Raw genomic sequence first — 26160 nt, forward strand, 5'->3', positions numbered from 1 at the left:
TTATTTTGCATCCCTTTTGGAATCTTGTTGGGTGATATAGTGTGCATACAAGTATTAATGGTGGACCCTACCAAGATCATAGTTATAATCAATTTAGAGGCACCAAGGAGTGTTAAAAAGCTGCGCGCGACACTGGGTCATATTGGATACTATCAGAAGTTCATCAAAAGTTATGCCCAGATCACTGCACCAATGGAAAATCTACTAAGGAAGGATGCTACGTTCTATTGGGATGAAGAATGTCAGCGGATTTTGGATGTCTTAAATGAGAAAATGATCACCGTGTTGATCCTAGTCTTCCAAGATTGGAAGAAGGAATTCCATGCGCATGTGGATGCTTCATGTATTATGCTGGGAGAAGTGCTGACACAGGTAGATGAAGGAGAATTGGATCACCCTATAGAATTTGTGAGCAGGAAGTTGTGCAAGGTTGAAAATAATTACTTGACGACAGAGCACGAGGGGTTGGATATGGTGTATGCACTCCAGAAGTTCAGGAATTACCTGCTTGATGGAGATTTTAAGATGTACATAGACCATTCTGCATTAAAGTACCTCGTCAACAAGCTTGTGTTGGGGGGGCAGGAGGGGGAATATGCAGATGGTTGTTGTCGTTTCAAGAATATGATTCCGAGGTGATTGTGAAGCCAGGAAGGTTGAATGCAGGACCAGACCATCTATCACACATTGAAGCATGAGAGGAGCCTACCAATTTGGAGGAGGGGTTGCTTGATACACATCTCTCTGTAGTGCACATAGCGGATAATCACTTTGCAAACATTATCCACTTCCTGACCACAAGAATGGCACTAGAGGGATACATGAGTCAATAGAAGAAGCAATAAGTGGTGCGTGTGGCAAACTTTTCTGTTATTGCAGACCATTTGTATAAGATGGGATCAAACATGATACTGCGATGCTATGTGCTTGATTTTAATAGAAATAGTATCCTTGTTGAAGCTCGTGCAAGAGCTACAGGGGGCCATTATGTAAGAAAAGTGATAGCGTAAAATATTTTACGTGTTGGGTTGTGGTGGTCGATGCTGCATAAGGATTCCAAACCATATTGTAGGGCATGTGATGCATGTCAGAGATCGGGTAGGTCGTCGCGGAGGGATGAGCTGCCTCTGAATTTGCAAGTGTCATTACAACCATTTGAGAATCAGGCAATTGGTTTTGTAGGGCCAATTCAGCTTCTAGGTAAGAAGACAGGTGCACGGTATATCATCACCGCAACTGAATATTTGACCAGGTGGGTGGAGGCACAACCTGTGAAGGACTGTATAGGGGAAACAACCTCAAAATTTTTATTTGAATATGTGTTGACTAGGTTTGGTTTCCTGAAGATTTTTATGAGTGATCGCGGTACACATTTTCTCAATGAAATGATCAACATGCTAATGGAAGAGATCTAGGTTTATCATCATAAGAGTGTGCCATACCATCCTCAGGCCAATGGAACAGTTGATGGTTTTAATAAGATATTGGAAAATGCACTGAAAAAGCTATGCAATGTGTAGCGGAACGATTGGGAAGTGTGCGTACCAACGGTGTTATGAGCTTACAAAACTACTTGTAAAAAGTTGACTGGTCAAACACCTTTTAGCTTGGTCTATGGTGTAGAAGTTGTGATGCCTATGGACTACATTATGCCTAGTCTATGCATAACGACCTTTATAGGAATAGTGAACCGTGAAGCCTTAGAAGAAAGGCTTGCGCAACTGACAGAGCTCGAGGATGAAAGGTTTTTAGCTGGATTCCATCAACAAGTTCAGAAGGAACATGAAAAAACTTTGCATGATCGGCATGTCAAACTGCACACCTTCAAGGTAAACGATTGAGTTTTATTATATGACAGTGATTTTGATAAGTTTCTAGGAAAATTTTAGATGCATTGGCTGGGACCATATGTTATCAAAGAGATTATCGATGGTGGAGCAGTTCAGCTTGTGAAATTAAATGGGGATCCATTTCTGGGAAGGGTAAATGGAAGCGGATTGAAGCCATACACCAGGGATCTAGCCCAATGACTACATGATGGTAGCATAGTCTTAGCACTCCAGGCAACTGCAAGGAGGTGCAAGACTATAGAATACACTACCCCATTTGTAGAGCTACATAACCAAGGGTCTGCACGCAATAGGATGGTGTCACAATACTAGAAGAAGCATGAAGGGAGCTACAGTATAGGAGGAGAGACCATGTAGAATAGCCAAAAAGTGACCATTACCGTCACTGTTCATGATTTGACAATTAGGAGATGGTTAGGAGGAGTGGGGGGGGGGGGGCGAAATTTAAGGCCAAATTTAAGAGTGAAATATTTGGCAATCTGTTGCCGATATAGCATTTATGGATGGATTTTGGGGGAACGGTCGGTTTTGAATTCAAATTTGCCTATGAATTATGTGTGATTGTCCAGTCAAAAACACTTTGCATTCCTCGAATTTCTATGTTGAGTTGTCAAGCATTTATGAATCCTTAGCTTTATGCAGATTTGGTTGTTGCTTCTATATTTTAGAATTTATCTAAATACGCTCAACAGATTATTCTTAGCACAATGTCCAGACCAACAGAGATTGCTAGTACTAGGGGAGGTATCACCTCTGAGGGCGCTGCTCTAGAGGTGATGAGTATGGAGGCTCCAAATGTAGTCTCTACAATGCAAAGGTCACCTAAGTCAAAGCCCATGTTGGTGAGGGAGGTCCCAAACCGAAGAAGGATAAGTAGAAGAAGCCAGTGTTGGGGCGCGATTCACCGAGGAAGCATGCCACTACATAGGCCCAAAGGAAGGAAAAACCAAACGCGAAAGAGAAAGGGAAAGTAGTGGTTCTGGAGGGTGAGAAGGGTGTGGAAGACATAGACATCGAGTGGGTGGATCCTATCTCTAAGCTGTTAGAGTATATCCCTCCGCACAAGGGAAAAGTGAAGGTCCCTAAGGATCCAGATGTAGGACAATTCCTCCTCAACACACCCCTCTTACCGAAGAACCTAACATTTGAAGGTCCATGCTTGGTGTTGATCCGACATTTGAGGCTGGAAGATTGGGATCTGGAGGACCACGAGTGGTTCCCCCACCTTCCTATAGACACCTACATGAAGAGGGTCTTCCACAAAGAGTCTGGTGTCACCGCGATTGAGCTTGTGGAGTGGATGCGTGGAGTGAACTAGTCGGGGTTGCTAAACCTATTGTGGGTGCCCCACTACCACCTTCCCAACATAAACTTGACCATCATTAAGCAGTTTTTTTGCTTGGTACATGATGGGTGCTTTTGGTTGAGTGCACCGATCCCCATCACAGATATGTTGATCCATCAGATCACCCTATTGCCACATTCATCATTCAATCTGGTGAAGGCATTTGGTGGAAAGATGAGTGAGTGCGACCTCACTGAGAAGATGAAGGACAAGTTCAAACTTATCAAAAAGCCATGTGGTACTTGATTACCTCAATTATTGACCCTGCGGTGAAGGTTTCCATGCAGATTTTGATTGGCAAGGTTATGAGAAAGTGCCACATGGACGAGATGCCGAAACCATTGGTTTCTTTGATAGCATAGTGAGCGTATGGTGTACAATTCAACTAGGCACACAACTTGTCTAATGAGTTCCTCACAAAGTGTAGAGAAGCGCATGATGAGAGTAAAACATTTCACTATTTGTGGTTGTTACTCTCAATTGTGCTCATTGCCTCGGATTTGCTAGAGGACAAACAATTTCCTCCTGTAGAGAAAGATTTGTCAGAGGCCGCAAAATTTTCATCTGTGTGGGCCACAAAAGATGTTGTGCTTGTCATAGAGACCAAAGTCTTTCGGGTGTTGATGGAGGCGAGCATTCACATGCCCATCAACCAAAAGCTGAGGTTTTCAACAACCGTGTTTGAGCAACTTTTAGGGTACGCGGAGTTGAAAGCTAACTTCCACCACATATACATTCGAGCATGGAAGGATCAAAAGAAAAAATGGTTCGAGCTACCCTACCTTGCTACAAATGACGTTATTTAGGAGGTCATCAAGCATTGGCCAATAGATTGGCATTCACCATCTGATCTAGCCATTAGGACTAGCAAGTCCGCAAATAAAAAGAAGAAGGAAGTGACAAAGTAGAAGGTTCAGTAGTTGGCTGAAAAGTAGAAAAATGAGGTTGAGGAAAAGGCCTAGGTGTAAGCAGAATGCGCTGCGAAGAACCAGACAGAGCAGGAAGAGCATGGCTCTGAGTGAAGTGATAAGTCTCCTTTGCCTCAAACGGAGGAGGAAGAGCATTTTGGGCAGGGTGGTGGTGGTCAGGAGGAGCAGGAGAGCACTCCCTTCTGGATCAAGAGATAGAAATACCAAGGGAAGGAAGGACCACGGAAAAAAATAAAAAGCCACCAAGCCGTTGCTAGACCCCAGTACTTTGACTGATGAAAACCTTGAAGAGATAAGTGACAAGGTTCAAGATACTACAGCAGAACTTTTACAGTAGTTTGAGTAGTAACAAAAATAGGAACTTGGCACTATCCAGAAGGATCTGCATCAGCTTTAGATCCAGACGACTAGAATCCAGGTAGGCACAAGACATATTAGCACTGCATCAACAAGTTTGGCACCAAGAACCACTCAAGCAGTAGAGATGGTTCGGTTATTGGATATTCGGGAAGTCGCGCTACCATATGGAGCTTTTAACATGGAGGCAGCTACTAACAAGGCTATTGTCATCTCTCTCAAGAACATTGACCTCAACTTGATCGTGCTCCCCAGTGAGTTTCTTCACACACTGCAAGCTGGTGAGATAGTGGAAGTTCAGGCCCGGGAGCAGTGAGCACTGAGCCTGATAAGCGAATATAGAGTCAACAATGAAAAAATATTTGTTGAGAAGTTCATAGTGCTATAGGCACAGAAGAAATTTCAAGCACAAAATGACCAGCTTGCAGCCGTGGTAGTTGAGGCATGCAAAATAGTACATGAACTGCATATCCTAGAGGAAGCGCCATTGGAGGCGAAAATCAGGAAGCTAGCTACAGGTGTGCATGATGCCAAGACAAAAGTGGCCAATGTTCAGTTTGAACTGAACCTGAAGATAACAAAGTTAGAGTTGAAGTCACAACCTTCAGTTCCACCAGAGGTAAGAGTACAGCGTGCAACCGTTGTGAAGGACAGAGTCACAATAGTGGATGCCGTGGTGGTGGATTGCGATGTGCTCTTTGAGTAGTCAACGGAGGTTGTCACAACACTGCAGGAAGATCCCACCCTACAAGCCTTCAAAACGGAAGCTCATGAACTCCAGCAATAGTATGATGAAGTCAGAGCAACAACGCACACTATTGTTGCCGCACAATGCCTTGCTAAGTTGTAGGAGGCAAGACAACTACATCTATAAATGGAAGTAGTGCAGATGAAAGAGGTTGTCCTCAAGGCTAGATTGGGACCTTGGCTCTATGAGGCCTACATTATCTACACCAACATTTAGAAAAAATTGGCAAGCCTACAGAGCATGCAGTAGAAAATCAAGGAATACAGTGCAAGACCTTGGATAGAGCAACTGGTGGAGTAGATCAAGCAGGCAGTCACACAAAGCATGACTGAAGTGGTAGTGGCATAAGTTGAGTTGGGAGGTCTTCGCAGTAGATCTCCATGCCAATAGAGTGACTCGAGGGTGATTCAGGATCTTTGTGTTGGGGGGCTGTTAGGATGGGGTTCCCTAAGGTAAATTTTGGGGCAAAAGCCCAAGTTTTGGGGCAAAAGTCCAAGTTTTGAAGTATAAAATGTAATGTCTCCAAAAGTTGTGGTCGCGGAGTGTGTAGATAGTTAAAGTGTCATAAAGGGTTTCACCCCTTTGTTATGTAAGTTGAGTTGGCTTTTGAAGATTTACCCATGGTCCGTGGACCATGAGATTGTATAAATAGGTGTGTCTTAGGATGTCTACGACAAGTAATGAATATTTTCCAAGGGAAAAGTCTAAGGAGTTAGTGAAGAAAGATAGAAAAAAGGCTTTGAAGATATGTGCACAGAGGCCTAGAGTGGAGTTCGCAACGGAGTGCGCAGAATCCTACAACTGAGTGCGCAGGGAAGTCTTGAGTCTCTAAATAGAAATGAAGTATTAATAAAGAGATTATTCTAGAAATTCCAGTGTTTTGTCTATTTACTTATGTTATAAATGAATGCGCTTTTATGTTGTGATGAATGATAGGTTTATGAAACAATATTGTATTGGTGCACAACTTTACACGATTTATACTATTATATGAATGCACTTATTGTTAACTATTTACACGATTATTATCTTGTTGTATGCTGAATTTATCGAACACTTAAGCCGATATGAGTAATTACTGGGTAAAGAGTAATCTTTGATGCACGTAAGTAGGTGATTCACATATTCACGGTCCATGAAAGACAGTCGTAAACATTCATGGAGGTATAGGAGCTGATTAAGTGTAGTTATATTGATAAGCCTTAAAGGCTTATTGATCTACGGGAAGGCAGATTTAGGGCAAAAAATGACATTACACTGATGTCTAGGTGCAGAAACTTTGTTACAGCATCCCCCCATACTGCTTCGGGTGAGACTTTAGTCCACGCTATGCAGATTGGTGCCAAAAGGGCTTGTAGTGTAGGGATTTGTTTTGAAAAAATAACTTTGAGCTTGGGTCAGGACCCACTAAGCCAACACCCATGATTGTTTAAACCTTCAAGAAGAGAGACCAATGGTTGTATTTGGGCCTCATGTCGAAGAACTTGATCCTTCCACTACACCCTTCTATGTGACCCTCGTAATGCATGACCTCTTATTACACAACTATATGTTGGACTCTAGAGCCTCGCATAACCTCATGCCCTTAGCCATGATGTAACAACTTGGCTTACATATCGCCAGACCCTACAAGGACCTATACTCCTATTGTAGGGGCTACAACCACCCTCCAAAATTTTTCCTTAGCCTTGTTTTGTAGCCTCCCTACCAATGTTTCACAGCAGCTTGTCTTACTTCATCAAGTTCACAAGCTTTAGTGTTTTGCTTCCACAAAGGCAGCTTGTCGATCACAGCTCGATGCATTCCCTGACAAGTTGATCAATAGGACTTGGTCCAACTACAAGCTAAGATGCTCCCCCAAGAAATTGCATAATTCTGGAGGGAAACCAGCCTTCCCTCCAGAAGTTGCACAATCCTGATTACCAGCCTATTGGGATCCAAAATTGTGTAATTTTGGCAGTCAACACTCACTGCAAAAATTGCGCAATTTTCCTGAACAGGGCTGCTCAGCCTAGAATTTTTGCAAATCTGGGTAGCAATCAGCTGCTCTACCCAGAAATTATTCAAATCTCTTGGGAAGCCAACCCAAGTCTCAGCCAGAAATGTGCATTTTCTCCCAATAGTCGAACAACCTCTTGCATGTGTAGCTAAGTTGGCCGGTTCCCTCCAAGATGGAGAAAAACATACTTGCATGGATGGGTTGCTTCTCCCAAGGCAACATGCAAAGGCATCCCTTTTTTCAAGGATCTATTTTTAGCAGTTGGAGATTACATGCAAGGATCATTTCATAAACCTCCCACTAAGTGTTGCTTTCCCTAGGTTCGTAGCATCCACGTCAAAACCTTGATGTTATAAAAACTCATCAACCAAACACTACAAAGCTCATTCCTCACATCAACCTTGTAACTCTGACATCCCACATCACATCTAGGAGTATTCAACACATTCAACTCAGTTGTTTTGGGGTAAGCCTGCTTTCCATGACTTGTGTTTCATTTCTATCGCCTTTTTTCGCTTGTGTGAGTACTCCTTGCTTGATCTCTTTGAGCACTTGCTGTCATTTACATGGATACTAGCTTTTCCTATCACTATTTCAGTTTTGATTGCTATCTCACTATTCTTGCATGCATGAAAATATTTCTCATGAATGGTTTCTAATTTGGCGACTTGCCTCACCCACATGCATGTTTTTCTGTTTTCTGAATCTTTCATTCACCGTTGTATCAATGATCATTCACTTATTCTTACACTCAGTATCGCCATGCATTTCAACTCACATTAGCATTTAGTTGTCTGTCGGTGAGTTTGGGCAACCTTGCCCTGGACTCTGCCTTCACTAAGACAACATTGTACAATCTGGGGATGGAAGTCTCTATCTTCCTCTCTAGAAATGCACATCTTTTTCTAGGTATGGTCCTCAAGGACTATTTTTCCATTTTCGAGGGATAGTGACTGCTCTCCCAGAAAATTTCGGAATACAATCACTGAGCCTGCAACCATTACTAGCTAAGATTGGACATTGTGCAATTCCAACAGTGAGCAACTAGACTGGATTGTGCATTGCACAGTTCTAGCAGTCAGTCAATCTCCCAGTAGCCCAAACTATTCCTTACGTAGTCTTGGTAGTCAGTCTGCCGACCTCCTAGCCGAAATTGCATAACGTTCATGATCAATCACGTAGGTATGTTGCAAGTCAAATCTCAATTTCATTTTGGTTCTCAATTGATAGATTGCTTGCCATGAGTGTTTCCGTGTGTCTAGGTATTGCAAGTGTTCATCTACCTCTCATCAAGGTAGGTACAATGGTTTCCAAGATAGCAGATTCGAAGACACCATTCAGAGCACACCTGGAGATGCAGTCAATCAAAAGTCTACGAGCTTGCCTACTCATAAAGATATCAATTTTTTTGTAGACAAGGACATCAAGATATGAAAGCAACAACATCACAATGAGCAGCATCATGAACAATAGCTGAAGGGAGCATACTGAATGCAATGAATGCAAGAGGAATGTTTTTGACAACACAGAGGTGAAAAAAAGTTGCAAGCTCAAGCAGATCCACTAATGGTGAAAGCAACTTTGGAGACTCAAGCTATGAGGCGATAACACGGCATGAAGATCATGTGAAGATAGAGAATGGAACAAAGAAAGAGTTGCATGTGTTGAAGCAAAAACTTAAGGAAGAACATGAAGCTGCATAAACATACGAATGAGTTGCAGCAGGAACAAGAACAAGAGTAGGCACAACATGCACTCATGAATTAAACTGTGTCTGTACAAGTTATAAATCTATCCCAGTAGTTGGCACGAAGCAGATATGGTGAGAAGTGTTATTGATCGCATGTAAGGGATTCAGCAACATGCATGTCATTGTGCGCATGCATGCAATCCAACCCATTCAGCACAATCACCAAGGTGAAGACAAGAAGCATGTCCAACTGGAGCTGAACATGTACTTCAGCAAGTTGATGCACATGACTACCAGCACACACTTGAAGATCAACATGGACACTATGTTTGAGTGTGTTTCCAGTTAAGCCACACCCAAGAAGACCATGCGCATGTTAGTAGAAAAGTTGGATGAAGGGGTTGAACCAATGCACCGGTTGCAATGGAGGTAAGAGTTCACTTTAGCAATATGTCACCATGGGGTGCATGCACACCATCACAGACGACCAAGCTTGGCATCAGCTCATGACCTTCACCATCACAAGCATGTCAAAGATTTGGTCTCATCACAATGGATTAAGTGTCAGTGATGTCTTGCATGGCTTGCTGAAGCCATGTTGTCTCACATGAGTACATGTGCATTGTAATGTAATGTCATGTCAAGTGTAAGTCAAGTGTATATAGTTGTATGTAATAGTCATAGAGTAGATGAAGAGTCATCAGGGTAGATGAACTGTCACAAAGGGGAATGCCAAGGGTCACCCCACCCTTTGCTATAAATAGTCTCTCATAAATCATTGTATAGGCTTTTGGTCAGCCAAGCTTCCAATAAGACTATCTTGGAGAGATCTTGGACAATATTCTAAAGCACCTTGGTTTCTCCACTACACGGAGCTACTACATATCTTTGGAGGAGCAGGCATATGTGGCTGTAATGTTCCGCTATTAGGGCTAGTGGGTGTACATGGATGCATTGTATGACTAGAACTTACACTTCTTTATGTAATAAGAGCCAACATGTTTCATGCATATGTTGTATTGTATTCCAGCTGTCATGTTTACTCTAAATGGCATATGTATTTTCTTTCTTACACACGCATGTATGGACTATTCTGTATGAGCATGTATGAATCTTTCTGAAATGTGTAGATTGCTAGTTGGCTTTCTTTCCAACTTGTGATGCATCCTCCTCCGTATGTTCCCTTCTAATCTGAGTACTATTATAGGCTTCCAAGGTGTGCACTCATCTCAACCCACCAGTGTTAGAACCTCTCATGCACCTTCCTTGACTCACTGCAACAGTCATACCCTTGCTACTAATAGAGTTATCTTTCTTGCCTCTATGTGAAATCATGGTCAAGGAATTACCATACAACCCACTACTAGGACTCCTACACCAAATGGTTTGAGGTCTAATTGGGACTTCTTACCGGGGAGATCACCTAACATGTTGGCGGGTCTAGCACCATCAATATTTTTGGCACTAGAAGGAGGGCCAGATGGAAGGCTATGTCCTCTCATCTAGTTTTGAACCTTTTCATACCTTTCATTGATTCTTGCACTCTTCTCCCTTCGTGATGTTTCTCGAATCGTGAATATGTCTCCATCACAGGGGAGTTTTTCGATCTCTTGTCCACTTACATGTATAATGGTGAAGGAGAAGTGGCTTGGCCTGAGTACTTACATGACTTTCTTTCCATGCTTCATGAGGAAGATGGGTGTTCTAACAAACATGCTAGCTTGCTCCTTGCACACACACTTCACGAATCTCCACGTTGATGGCTGCCTAGCCTACCGGATGATAGCATGCACTCACTTGAGAACTTATGTGATCTTGTTGAAGACACTTTCTATCATTTTGATGCAGACTATATTGACTAAAAACTATTACAACAATGAAAGGTTCTGCATGAATCAATTATAGGTTTTTGGCAACACTTTTGTGACTTTTAGTTTCAAGTTCTGAGGAGCCAAATGAAATTTTCCTACCTTTGGGATGGGTTCGAGTAATGCCTTAAGAAGTCTGCCTGTCCCAAGGAGAAGCTTGATATCAAGCCTCACTCATCATTCTCTATTGATGGAGCTACACAATCTCATGTGGATGCGGTCACTGGCTAGACTGACTTTCCGCCTTCCCCTCATTCATCAGCTCCATCACTATCGAGTGATTTTGAGGATCATGCTCACACACTTGTTCAACTTTCACATCCTCCCAACATCACTTCACTCAATTTTCACACAGATTTGGTTGTGAGTCCTTCGAATTCTCATATGTATTCTTTTCTAGACCTAGGTCTTCGCACTCAGGTGTTCCTCTAGATGATATTGTCTTTTGTTCGTCCATTCTAGACTCTTCACTTGTTGTGATTAAGGAACAAGCCACTGACGGAGTTGGTGTTTCACAACTAACATGCATTGTCATTCACAAAGAGCTTGAGTGGGAGCTTGAGCATCAATGCCTGACGAAGGATGACTCCCTTCCATCCAAGACCCCTCTGCTATTTCCTAACATCTTTGGTGAGCCTGCCATCCATGATTTTGCGCATGTGTCTTCATCCACAGATGCACCCATTGTTGATCACTCACAAGACTCACCAACTGTTGGCCCATCTTTCGACAATGGAGAGGATTTATTCATTGAAAATTGACTTGATCTTTCATTTGTCTTTTTTGGAAACACAGAGGATGAGTTTGTTCGCTTTTCATCTACCCCTCTGTTTGATTCATCTGATCATGAGGATGTCGATGAATTCATTGATTTTTTTGATTGTGGCGGTCGTGATCCATTTGTTTCCATATTTGATCACGATCATGACTCTATCACAAGTGATATTTCGAAGCCATCGATCTATGATGATCTATCTAATGATGAAGTTGAAGCACCCAAGACTCTCGATGCACTTTAGCCCAAGTTGATGGTTATGTCAGGTCCTCGCTCTCTTGAGGTTAGTCTCACTTCTTATCAGGTAACTGTTCAATCACCCAAGGCTCCTCATCTCTCATCTGTATGCATTGAAGATCAATCTCACACACAGATCATACTTCCTCCACTTGAATTGCATGACCCCATCGCTCATGAATTGGAGGAATATTACATTGCAAGCACTCGTTCACGATGCAAGTTATCTTTGTTTCTTTCGTTTTCTTGCATGTCACAGTTAAGAGTGTGCTTATGCTTCAAAGTTTCACATAGTGTCACACGACACTATGATAAGTCCACGGAATGATTTTCATGTACTTGCAACCACTTATGTCCTATGGGCATGGCAAACATGAAGTGTGGTTGTCTTCACTATTATATCATTCTTGCTTGCTCATTCAAACAACTGGGTTGCTCGTGGACCAAGAATTCACCAACATGGTTCAACCAATCCGTTGATGGATGCATTGGAAATATCACTTCACGTGATCAGACCCATGCACAATTAGTGTAGGATTAGGAGTAGTGTTTGCTTTCAGTCAATTTGCTTGCATGCTTGTTTCCTTACTCGCTTTGTTTGTTTCTTTGCCTACTTACATGTTTTCTTGCTTTCTTTGCTTTTAATTTTTCTTCTTCTCTTGCTTTTCTTTGTTGTTTGTTAGTTCGCTTGTTTCGTATAGTTCACTTGTTTCTTTTGTAGGCTAGTTTCGCATGAAACCATGTATGACTCTTGAAATGAGTTGGGTGAAGTAGAAGAGGGATTTCACAGCTACCACTACTTGGTTATCTGTCATCTTTCCTCTATATGAAGAGCTTGTCACTTTTATTCTATGATGCATTGAAGGAAAATATATATTGTTCGAAGAGAACCTTGGTGAAAACACAATGCTTGCATGTTAACTAGTGTCACCTTCTCTAGTTGGTTGTTTTTGGGTTAACTCTTGTCAGCTCAGTCAAGTAGAATAAGGTGAGAGGAAAAACCTTAACATGAACGTAAGAGATACATAAACTGCCTCTTTGCTGGAAAAACCTCTTCTACTCTCAATAAGTTGAGATCGCTCTTCTACCTGTAAAATGAATAAGTGCTATGCACAATTGAAAAAATTCAAAATTCAAAATGAAAAGGTAGAAAAAAATTGAAAATGAAAAATGAATAAGGCGCAAGAAGAGAAATTCTTCCTGTGCATGGAGGTGATACAAGTAACTCTAACGGGGTACTGACCAGGCTCACTGGCAACAGAGCCATGCTTGTGTTCCTATGTGACTCCGTCGGGGTACTGTTGAGGCCTGCTGGAAACAGAGCAACACAAAGATGAAACTAACACTCTGAAGACTATACTGCTTGTGAACCAATATACTCCTCAACCCCAATCGAAACCACTATGTTTCCTTGGCTTGGAATGTGTGTCAATCGAGCAAGATCTTGGAAGCTACTACATCTTATAATCAAGCTAGTGTGAAGCTAAGATGAGATGAGAGCTGAAAAATACTTCGGAGGTGTTAGACTTGCTTTTCACGAACAAGGTCCATTTAGAGAGCTGGAGTTCTAGCAATGTGTTGCCACGTGTTGTAGCAACTACATACACCCTCCAAAATTTCTCCTTAGCCTCATTTTGGAGCCTCCCTACCAATTTTTCACAATGGCTTGTCTTGCTTCGTCAATTTCACAAGCTTCAGTGTTTTTCTTGCACAAAGGTAGCCAGTCCATCATAGCTTGATGCATTCCCCTCATAGGATGATCACCCAGACTTGGTACAGCTACAGGCTGAGTAACTCCCCCAAGAAATTTTGTAATTCTAGAGGGAAACTAGCCTTCCCTCCCAAAATTGCACAATCCTAATTGGCAGCCTGCTATGCTCCAGAATTGGGAAATTCTAGTAGTCAACACTCATAGTGAAAATTGCACAAGTTTCCCCAGCAGGGTTGCTCAGCCTATAATTTTTGCTAATTTGGGCTGGAGTCAGCTATTCTACCCAAAAATTGTGCAAATCTCTTGGGCAGCTAGCCCAGCTCCCAGCTAGAAATGAGCATTTTCTCCCAGCAGTCGAACAACCTCTTGCATGTGCAGCTGAGTTGACCGGTTCCCTCCGGGACTGAGCAAAACAAACTTGCATGCATGGACTACTCCTCCCAAGGTAGCATGCAAAGGAATCCATTGTTTCAGGGATCTATTTTTAGTAGTTGGAGGTTACATGCAAGGATCATTTCAGAAACCTCCCACCAAGTGTCGCCTTCCCTAGATTTGTGGCATCCGTGTCACAACCTTGATGTTATCAAAACTCATAAACCAGACACTGTAAAGCTCATTCCTCACATCAACCTTCTAGCTCTAACATCCCACATCACATCTAGGAGTAGTCGGCAAATTCAGCTCAACTGTTTTTGGGGTAAGCCCTCTTTCCATGCCTTGTGTTGCATTTTTGTCGCTTTTTGTGTTTTCACTTTTCTGAGTACTATTTGCTTGATTTCTTTGAACACTTGCTGTCATTTACATGTATATTAGCTTGTCCTAGAATTGTTTCAATTTTCGTTCCTATCTCATTGTTGTCGCATGCATGAAACTATTTTTTACGAACAATTGCTGATTTGATGACTCACCTCATGTTCCATTTTCTGAATCTATCATTCACCGTTCGCATGCATGATCATTCACTTATGATTACACTCAGTATCACCATTCATTCACACTCACATTATCGTTTAGTTTCATGTCATCGAGTCTGGGAAACCTTGGCGTTGACTCTGCCTTCACTAAGACAACATTGCGTAATATGGGGAAGGAAGTCTCTATCTTCCTCTCCAGAAATGCACATTTCTTCCTAGGCATTATCCTCGAGGACTATTTTGTGAGGGATAGTGACTACTAGCCTTGAAAATTGTGTAATGCAGTCACTAAACCTGCGGCCATTGCCATCTAATATTGCGCATTACGCAATTCCAGCAGTCAACTGCCAGACTGAACTGTGCATTGTGTAGTTCTAGTAGTCAGTTAGTCTCCCAGCAGCCCAGACTATTCCTTGCACAGTCTTGGCAATCAGTGTCCCAAACTCCCGTTGAAATTGCGCAACCTTCATGATCAGTCACAGATATGTTGCAAGTCAGTTCTCAAGTTTATTTTGGTTTTTGACTGACAGATTGCTTGCTATGAGTGTTTCCATGTCTCCAGGTATTGCAGGTGTTCATGTGCCTCTTAGAAAGGCAGGTACAATGGTTTCCAAGAGAGTATAGTTGAAGACACCATTCAGAGCATACCTGGAGATGCAGTCGATCAAATGTCTATGAGCTTGCCTACTCATGAAGATATCAAGTCGTTCATAGACAAGGAAATCAAGATATGATAGCAACAACATCACAATGAGCAGCATCGTGAATAGTAGTTGAAGGCAGCATATCGAATGCAACGAATGCAAGAGGAAGCTTTTTGACAACACAGAGGCCTAACAAAGTTGCAAGCTCAAGAAAATCCATTGATGATGAAAGCAACTTTGGAGACTCAGGATATCACTAGTAGAAAATGAGAAATTAGTGACTAGGTGACTAAAAAATTTAGTCACTACAACTTTTCCAAGTGAAATACAACCAAAAATGAGCAATCTTAAGTGACAGAACTAAAAATGACTAACATAATTCACTAATTTAGTCACGGGTTAAAATATGTGACTACCTAATAAGAAATACAACTAAAAATGACTAACATGAATGACTAATTTAGTCTAAGAACAAAAATACAACTACCTAACGAGTACTACAATCATATGAATCAATTTTTTATGTTAGTCATCTTAATTGTGTCAAGCAATCTAAACTTACAAGTGATAGGGGATTGAAAGGCTATTAAATATTGGTTCAAAGGTTCTCCTTCCTTAAACACTTCTTCATCCTCACGTGGTCTACATGTGAGCCAAATTTTCATTATTTATCTCTAATAATTTGTAATTTTAAAATATATTTTTAATAAAAAAAATTATCTTATTTATTTCTTAAAAATCTATTCATTGAATCTAATTGGATCTACTTCCAATTTGAAATTAATTTGAAGAGAAATTTTAAATTTTAAGACTATATTATCAAATAAAAATTACTTTAATTTCATATTAACTGACCTAGATCCATCTTAACCACAAATCTATGAAGCACCAAGAGGGATTCAATCTCTCAAGGTGAAAACATTTCTTTCTAGTGCAAAACTTAAGGAAATGTTTGCACCTTGAGAGATTGTATCCCTCTCGGAACTTGATAGTTATAGGGTTAATATGGATCTAGGTTGGTTATATAATACTATATAATATTTGTATTTGTATTTGTGTCTCTTTTTTATTCACCCTCTCTATCTCACCCCCCAAACATACACACACTCTCTCTCCCTCTCTTCCCCTTCACTATCTATCTCTCTCTTCCCCTTGTCTCCTTATTTATCTATATCCTTCTCTCTATTCCCTCCTACTCTCCTCTCTCCCTCACTCTCTCTCCATGACTCCCTTGTCACCCTGTCTCTCTCTCCACCTTTCTCACTCTATGTTTTTCTTTTTCCCTCCCTCTCCTTCCCCTTCCAATTCCATCTCTCTCTCCTCATCTCTATCTTTCTTCCTCTCTATTTTTTATCTCCCACATCCCTCTATCTCTCCCCCCAAATCACTCTCCATCTCTCTCTTTCTCTTCCATCAAAATCTATCACTATCTCCCCCCCTCCCTATCCTTCTCCATCTCTGTCCCTTCCCCTTCTCTCCCTATATCTATCCTCTCCTCTCTCCATCACTCTCTCTCCATCTCTCCCTTCTCACTCCTCTCTCTCTCCACCTCTATCTCTCTCTACCTCTCTCTCTCCTTTCTCTTCCTTCCTCTTTCTCCTTCTCTCTCACTTCACAATCTCTACCCCCAATCACTCTCTCTTTCTCTCTCTCTCTCTGCCCTCCAACTTTTTTCACTATCTTCCTCCCTCTCTCCACCCCCTCCCTAACTCTCTCTTAAATTTGATCACATTGTACTGTGTTTAAGAAATTATGTAAATTAAAAAAAACTTAATTGGTTGTAAAATATTAAACCTATATTTTGGATCAATCATGTCAAAGAAAATAAAATAATGAAGGTGCTATATTTAATCTATTATAATTAGTCAATTTTCTTGCTCTTAAGCTTCAGATCCTTAGCTAAGATGGATATATGCCGGTTCTTTATGTGTGTGTGTGTGTATAGAACTGACATAGATCCATATTAGCTTAATATTTTGGTTGTGGAATAAGTTATGGTTTTTGGACTTGTAGTATTGATAAGCCATGGTATTGGCCCATGGTATTGTAACACACCCTCTTCACAAGTTAATAACAGAATCAAAATATAAAAAATTGAATTTTATTATTTTCATTAATTTAACTTTTTTATTATTAATTGAATTCATATTTAAATGTTTACACTCATCCCAATATCATTTTTAACTTATTCTTCTTTTTACTTTAGCCTCTTATGCAAAAATAACAAATTCTTATTAAAAATAAATCATTTAACCTAATTGAAATCTATATATTTTATTTTATATTATAAATATTTCTTTATTTTTTCCATTATAAATATTTATTTTCTTTTTCATTTCCAGTTTAGCACTGGGTTCAAATAAAATATTCACAGATTACAACATCACATTGTAGCACTGCATTTTTCTATGCCTTGTTGATATTTGCATGGAAATGCCAAAAGAAGGAAGATCATCAACGTGATCTATGGATTTCATGGGATTCGAACCGTAAATGGAGCTTGCATGGGAAACACCTTATGAGAGAATCAACAATTAGATGGAGGAAGGGCAAGGTCATTGGGCATGGCGATTTTGGCCATTTGTACATGGGTATGAATTTGGACTTTGGAGAGTTCTTCATTTTTACTAAAGATGATTTTTGTTCTTATGGGTAAACATTTGGAGGGTTTATATGATCAAAGGATAAATTTCATCTAGGGTTGAGGGTTTAATGATTATGATAATGCAGATCTTAATTGCGGCCAACAATTCATCAAAAGACAATGCAAAAGTAAGAATTTTAGATGTCCTTATTGTACAAAGGGTTTAATGATGATGATAATGCAGAGCTTGATTGCGGCCAACAATTCATCAAAAGATGATGGACAAATAAGCATTTTGCATGTCCTTATTGTATAGATTAGTTCACTCCTCCCTAACTTTTCTAGGGTCAAAATGCATGAAATTTTATTTTTTCTTTTCACCTTTTTTTTAGTGGTTGATTGTTTGTGTAATGGACTCTACCATGCCCAAATTCAAAGGGCTCGAGTGATTCAATAAAAATATTTAGTAGGATGCAAATACTAGACCTTCCTCAAACTTTGTTAAATGAAATTAAAATTTCTTGTAATCATGAACATAAAATCTTTTATGTTTCATCCTTAGATTATAATCTCAATTCCTACAATTTTAAACCATGATACTATATTTAAAGTCGAATATACTTAGATCAATTAAACCTTACAACTCTCCAAATCTTAGGTTAATTTTAGGTAAAAAGAAGGAACCTGAATAGCTTTTGCAACTTAGACTCAACGTTGACACATAATGATTAAAATTATGTTACTATATTTTAAGTAGAATATACTTAGATCCATTAAAACTTACAAATCTCCAAACCTTAGGTTAATTTCAACTAAAAAGAAGGAACCTGAATGGATTTTTCAATTTAAACTCAATGCTTACACACAATGATTAAAAGTGGAAGAACCCAAATGGTTCAATAACTTTTACCCACCCATCAATTTCCAAGACCTTTGATATTATTATGAACCTAAACAGAGAGAGTAGAAGAAGAGGAGCTTCGATGAGGTGGACCCTGACCTGCTTGATACTTTTCAAAAGTTGGGCATACCCTTGACTAGAAGAAGATATTGACCAACGTTGTTGTAGATGTTGTTTTTTATAGTGTTTTCATTGCTACCATGCATAGGTAGACTCTATAGGCAGTTGAGGTTATATTTTGTTTGTTATAAGAGGTAATTCAGGAGTATCTTTATCTAGTTAGGAAGTAGCTTGGTAAGGTTGTTCCTCCTGTTGATAACTATTATGCTGCATTGTATATTTTTATTTTTAGTGATAGCTTCTTTTATTAAATCCCCAAGCACCCTTTTTCACCCATGGAAATATCCACTTATATTAGGATGAATGAGATGGAAACTAGGTAGTTTGAGAGGACTCTTATTGTTGTAGATGAGAGAAATTTTGTAACATATATTGAAGGATGATCTGCACCATTTTATGACACCAATCATCTCCATGCCATAGTAGTGGATCTCTATTGCACCGAGGGAGAAATGATAAATTATTCCATTGTAAAGAATTGGTATGTCAGGGATGAGGAATGTAGATGTGGGATTTATAATTTTATTACAAAAAGAGGTTTGTGCGATGGAGACAAATCAAGGATTTCGTGGACCTAAGTAGAGACTGGTTCGACAATCACTTGGAAATACTCAAGCATTGTTTTGAAAGGCGATGATGCAATTGGAGAGTTCTATTCTGTTGCCTTGAAAAATAACTATCAATAGGGGGGGACAAAGATGATCCATATAGGGAATAATTGCAAGAGTATGATTGTTTCTAAAATTATATCTATAGGAAAGTCAAGGAACTACTATAAAGGATTAGTGCAAGTGCAACCAGATTCTCATAATGCAAGGAATTTTTCACACCTTGATTCATTGCCCATCATTGATGAGGCAGCTGCAAATACTTATCTTTACATTTAGGTACAATTTGAGTTGCATTCTAAAGTATATAATTTCATTTATTGGTAGTCCTTCTTGTGTCCTTGTCTCTCTTAATTTCATTGTGGTAGAAATGGAATGGGTTAAAAAATCAAGCATATCATTGAGTAAAATATACACCCACGTCACTACATGTCATTGTGCATATTCTATGTTTTTGATAAAATTAGAAGTGAGAAATATGATGTATGTACAACTAAAAATACTAGCAGGCATGATGAAACTAGCTTAGCATGGAAATCGAAACCAAGAATCATAAAATATCAATAAATTTGTGACACGAAGTAAAAAACACAATAAAATATTATATGCCAACATTATCTATTGAGTGCAAGATACTACTAATATTTCATAATTTTCAAAGATGGTGGATGTCATGAAGATGCCCTTAAGAAAAGTTACTGATTTGAAGGCAATATGGCTTGTGCAACTATTTACCTTAAATAGGCTAAATTAAGGTAATTAAAACAAGTTTGAAAATCACTAGAAACACCACCCCCACATCATTTTATTTCAAGTTTACAAGATAGTATTGAATAAAATTATGAGCAGTTCCATTTAAATTGACCATACATAAAATAACAAACAAGGTTTATGCTTTTAAAGTCTATATATATCATTAAATATAAGATATGACAAGGATGGCTCATAATTTTAAAGGCTATATCCATCACCAACTATAAGATAAGAGTTAATGAGATGAGAAAAAGTTCGTCTCGATACAACATGTAAATGTCATATTAATTATAACTCATGCATATTATATCTTACTGTGCATAAGTTAATTGTATAACTTCAATCTGGGTAATTGTTTTCATTTAAATTATCAAATATGTAGAAGTTACATTACACTAGCTTAGATCCACACACAAATAAAATATCATAAATATGGCAGGGGAATGAGTAAGCATTTTCACACTGGTTTAAAATTTCCCCTTGTTTGGTGAATAACCAATTCAATGCCATTTTTGGTGGAGTGTTAAGTTATTAACCAAAGATAAAAAATGTTAGTCTCTTAAATGACTAAAAAAATATATTGAGAATTTTATATAGAAGTTACATTTCATGTAGCTATATCTACCCTAACGTAGCTATAATATTCCAACTCCATTTTGTTATATAGAATTTACATTTCATGTAGTTATATAAGTTACATTTTACATAGCTATATCTACCCTAACATAACTATAATACTCCAACTCCATTTGTTCCACACTTTTCAACATTTTAAAGATTTGTCTATTTTAGTGTGCTTATGAAATTAAATAGTTGATAATGTTTAAGACATCTCCTATTTGCAACATTTTAAATTCTTAAGTGGGAACTTGGGTAGGTTTTTGTTACTACCATATATCATGTTTTAAGTAGACGGTGTTTTATAATTCACCCAAGAGACTTTAGGAGCAACCTTGAATTCCATGTTTGTTTCCATTATACATCTAATATTTGCAACCTTTCCCATGTGAAGAACCCATGTTCCTGTACTGCCTGGTAAATTTCATGGATTTTTTCAATGAAATTTTTTTTCTTCTAAAAGTTATGTTCTCAATTAAAGAAATTAAAGAGAAGGTGAAAATGATGCAATGGAAGGATTTTATGTTTTAGTGCCTAAGCATGCCTTTCTAATGTGAAGGGCTTGGTGTTTTCTTGACTCAAAATTAGTCGCATTTGAATTCATAGCATTTCTTTTAATCTCATTTTTGTTGTGTTTATACTGTTATACTTGAAGTTGGTGATCTACTATGTGTGTAATAGGAAGTATTAACTACTAAGCACTCTCAAAGGTGATATTTATGGATGATTAACTTTAAATTTCCCTACTTGACACTTTAGTATTACATGATCATGCAAATAAATTATTAATCAATATTAAAGGGGAGATGATTAACATGCAGTGTTTCTTGGATTGTCATATAATTACTGCATTTTGGACCCCAAGAATATATTTGAGCCTACTTTTCAGTTTTTTCTTATGGAGCTTCCCTTTGGCTCAGAAAAACATCGAGGATAAATGTCCATTGCATTTACATTGGATATCATCAAAGAGGAATTCACCAAAATCAGTAGAGGACATGGGAGAAATTTGTACCATGAGTGGATAACTGCCAGAGAAACACCGAGGCACCATAATTTCTTGTGTATTTATATTCACTCGAAATTAACTAGTCACAAAAAGAACCTTTTTCTCCAAATATTTTCATGTAGACAGAAATGCTAAAAAGAAAATTTCAGACTAATTATTCAAACTAATAATTACCTTATATTCATGATTTATAGTTAAATAGTATAATATGATTAATATTATAGGGCACAACTATAGGCTCTGACTGTGAGGGGCATTGTGACAATATATGTACATTTCTCATTATATTAGACAATAATCTCTTAGAGTGTGATATCCATCCAACGAAATGTACTCTCAAATGCCATTGTGGGATTGAAATTTTTTCTTTCAGTGGAAAAGTGGTGATATATTTTCTTAGGCCTTAGTGTTCTGCTTCCCTAAGGTTTTGACACTAGCTACAACTAATGCCTTAATTCAACCAACTGAGGTACTCATCTTGGAAAGTTGAATCATTTTGTCTCCATAATTCAATATGATGTTGGATCAATCTCATGATCCTAAAAACATAGGTCATAATAGCGAGGAATTTTTAATGTGGGAAAAAGAATATCCAAATTTAAGGAACATGACTCTTTCATAACAAGCAATAGGGATATTTTTTACACTGATAGTTTTTCCCATTTGTTTTCACACGTTATCTATTTCCTGATATTTTTAACATGTAGCTTAGTTGGTATGATTGTGCATAAGGTTTTGTTGAAGGTTGAATACTAAGTTCCTAAGGTGTTATTTTCTATGGTGACATTTTATTTGGTTTGTTTATACATGTCATCTAGCTGCATAGTGGCCACTATCAAATGTTGAGGTATATTTCATATACATATTTTATAATCTACTTTATTTTATATTCAAGTATTCATCGTATTTCATGTCTTATACTCCGCATTGTATATTCTTTCATTTTCAGGAGAGGAACTCAATATTGATTACAAGAAGTAGCAATTGAAGAAAGAGGAGACCAATAACACTGGAGCGACAAATGCAAAATGAGAGAGAGAAGAGAATATGTCTAGTGAAACCCTTAGAGTCAATATCTTGCATAAGACACACTCATAGAGACTGATGGCCAAGCCTTCAAAGTTGGTGAATTCACTTGCAATGCTTTGGCAACACCGTGATAATGTTTTGAAATGATGAAACAATATTTCATGTGTAAATTGTAGTCCAACCGATATTAAGTTGGAAACTCATATTGTAATACTTGATAGTTTATATAATAAAATTTATATGGTTGAAATTATTTTTATTTCCACTTGATATTATTTAGTATTTTAATTAATATATGTAACTTTGCATTATCATATTAGATAAACATGCACATTGTATGGCATTCTTTTAAAATTTAGTTGTAAAATCAAACTAATTAATTTATGTTGATTAATAATGAACACATAAAATCGATCTAAAACTACTAAATTAGTAGTTTATATTAATTAATGATGAACAAAAATAAAATGAATATATGAATAAATTAGTCGTTTATAATGATTATGAATGAAATTAAATGAAATGAATAGAAGCTACTAAAACAATTGTTTATATAATGAATACAAAAATACTAAAAGGAGATAAATGACTACTGCAAATGATAATTCTATGATTAAAATGATGACTAAAGTTTTCATATATATGACCATTAGTAGCTAATTTAAGGTATCTTATAACACGACTAAAAATTAGTCATATTTCTTTGGTCATTAATTTGTTTCAAATGATGACTAAAATTTGCATATATATGACTATTAGTAGCTAATTTATAGTATTTTATAACATGACCAACATTTTGGTCATATTTCTTTGGTCATTGATTGGTTTTCTCGAGGATTCATATAGTAATATATTTTCTTGTATATTTGGTCATTCATTGCAACAATTAATGACTAAACCAATGAAAAAATTATGACCAAATTTATGACTAAATATACTACTAGATAGTAAAATTGAAGAAACCAATTAATGACTAAGCTAAAAATGACTAAAAGTTGGTCGTGTTATAAGATACTATAAATTACCTATTGTTGGTCACCGAATGAAAAATGGTCGTTGATATGAAAATTTTATTTATTTTTTAAGTAACTAATTAGTCATCTTGTACTAGTATATGAGGTGACGACGCGACATGAAGATCATGTGAAGACAGAGAATGGAACAAAAAAGGAGTTGCATGTGTTGAAGCAGCAACTCAAGGAAGAACATGAAGCTACATAGACATTCAAATGAGTTACAGTAGGAAAAGGAACAACAGTAGGCACAACATGCACTCATGCATGAAATTGTGCCCGTATAAGTTATAGATCTATCCCAGCAACTGGCATGGAGTTAACATGGTGAGCAATGCTATTGATTGCATACAAGGGATTCAAAGTCATTCATGTCATTATGCGCATGCATGCATTCCAACCCATTCAACACACTCACCAAGGCGAAGACAAGAAGCAAGTCCAACTGGAGATGAACATGTACTTCGGCAAGTTGATGTGCATGACCACCAACACACACTTGAAGATCAAGCATGGACACTATGCATTAGTGTGTTGCTGCTTAAGCTGCACCCAAGAATACCATGTGCATGATAGTAGACGAGTTTGATGAAGGGGCCAAACCAATGCACTGGTTGCAATGGAGGCAAGAGTTTGCTTCAGCAAGGTGTCAGAATGGGGTGTATGCACACAATCAAGGATGACGAAGCTTGGCATCAGTTCACCACCTTCACCATAACAAGCATGTCAAAGGGTTGGTCTCATAACAGCGCACTGAGTGTCAGTGATGTCTTGCATGGGTTTCTCAAGTCATGTTGTCTCACATGAGTATATGTGCATTGTAATGTAACGTCATGTCAAGTGTAAGTCAAGTGTCGATAGTTGGATATAACAGTCATAGAGTAGATGAAGAGTCATGAGGGTAGATGAATTGTCACAATGTAGGTTTTAAACCCGTACAGAAATTACCTGCATATGAATTCTAGAAACACAAAAAATAAACAATGTGAGAGCATAACACATAAAACACATATACACAAAGATTTTTCCCATGGATTCCAAAACTGGGACTACCACCTTGATTTTTCATTATATTCCTTTCAATGTTACAATACACATTTATACATGCCAAAGCATCAAATACCATGGACTGAAAACCATCGCGTCCAAAACCATGGACCAAAAACCATAGGTAGGTCTGCCCAACCTAATATAGGGTCCAATTTTTTTTTTCTCGGGGCGCTACCCCGAACCCCGTAGAGGGGGGTTACCCACCCCCCTCTAACCCCCCAGTTCACTACGTAGGTTAGACATGGAAAGAATATAACACAACCTAACATTCTCCCACTTTTTTTTTTCTTTCCACAAGGGCCCACAGGAGAGCTTAGTCATTTTTCCAACCCTAAAACGACCATTGTTTCTCTACACCAGGAGAACTTCTCAGAGCTCACTGATTTTTTCAATGCATTTGTAGTATTCTTCAAAGTGTCCACCTTTACCAGCAACACCTTTTTGTCTTCTATCATATCCCTCACAAAGTGATACTGAACATCAATGTGCTTTGTCTTTAAATGATAAGTAGGTTTCATTGCCAAGAAAATTGCACTTTGGCTGTCATAGTCTATCCTTATAGCTCCCTGTACTAACCTCATACTTGAACACAATCTCTACAACCAAACTGCTTCCTTGCTTGCATGAGTGGCTGCCATGTATTCTGCCTCGATAGTTGATAGTGCCACTACAGATTGTTTCTTACTCATCTAACTAACTACACCTCCAAATAGGTTAAATACATACCCACTTGTAGATCTTCTCTGATCCAAATCTCCAGCCTAGTCTGCACCAACAAAGCCATGAATATCCAAACTCTATCCAATCCTGGTTTCCCTTGGTAGCACAACCATAATCACTAGTGCCACAAATACTTGACAACCTGCTTCATTATTGTCCAATGATCCTTCCCTAGTTTTGACATAAACCTGCTCAATAGTCCCACTGCATGTGCAATGTCTAGTCTAGTATAGACCATTGCATACATCAGGCTATCGAATGCACTTGCATATGGAACACGAGACATATCCTATTCCTCTTCTTGTGTCTTGGGACATTGTTCAGTAGATAAATTTACACATACAGGAATAGAAACCTTCACTGGTTTACTATCCTGCATATTAAGCCTCTGCAGTATTGTCTCGACATACTTCCTCTGGTTTAACCATAGCTTCCTCTTTGCTCGATTTCTTTTAATTTCCATGCCCAAAATATATTTTGCAACACAAAGATCTTTCATGTAGAATTTGGAGGACAATTGGGTCTTCAAATCTTAGATAATTTCATTGTCATTTGCAACCAGAAACATATCATCCACATAGAGGACCAAATAAATAACACGGTCACCAATTAATTTAAAATGCACACAATGATCTGCTTTGCCCTTGGTGAATCCAATTCCCCGTATAAATGTGTCAAATTTCTTATA

The sequence above is a fragment of the Pinus tabuliformis genome, chromosome 1_2, assembly GCF_031772625.1.
Source record: "Pinus tabuliformis cultivar Carrire ecotype Pingquan chromosome 1_2, CPIR1, whole genome shotgun sequence".
Taxonomy (NCBI): Eukaryota; Viridiplantae; Streptophyta; class Pinopsida; order Pinales; family Pinaceae; genus Pinus; species Pinus tabuliformis.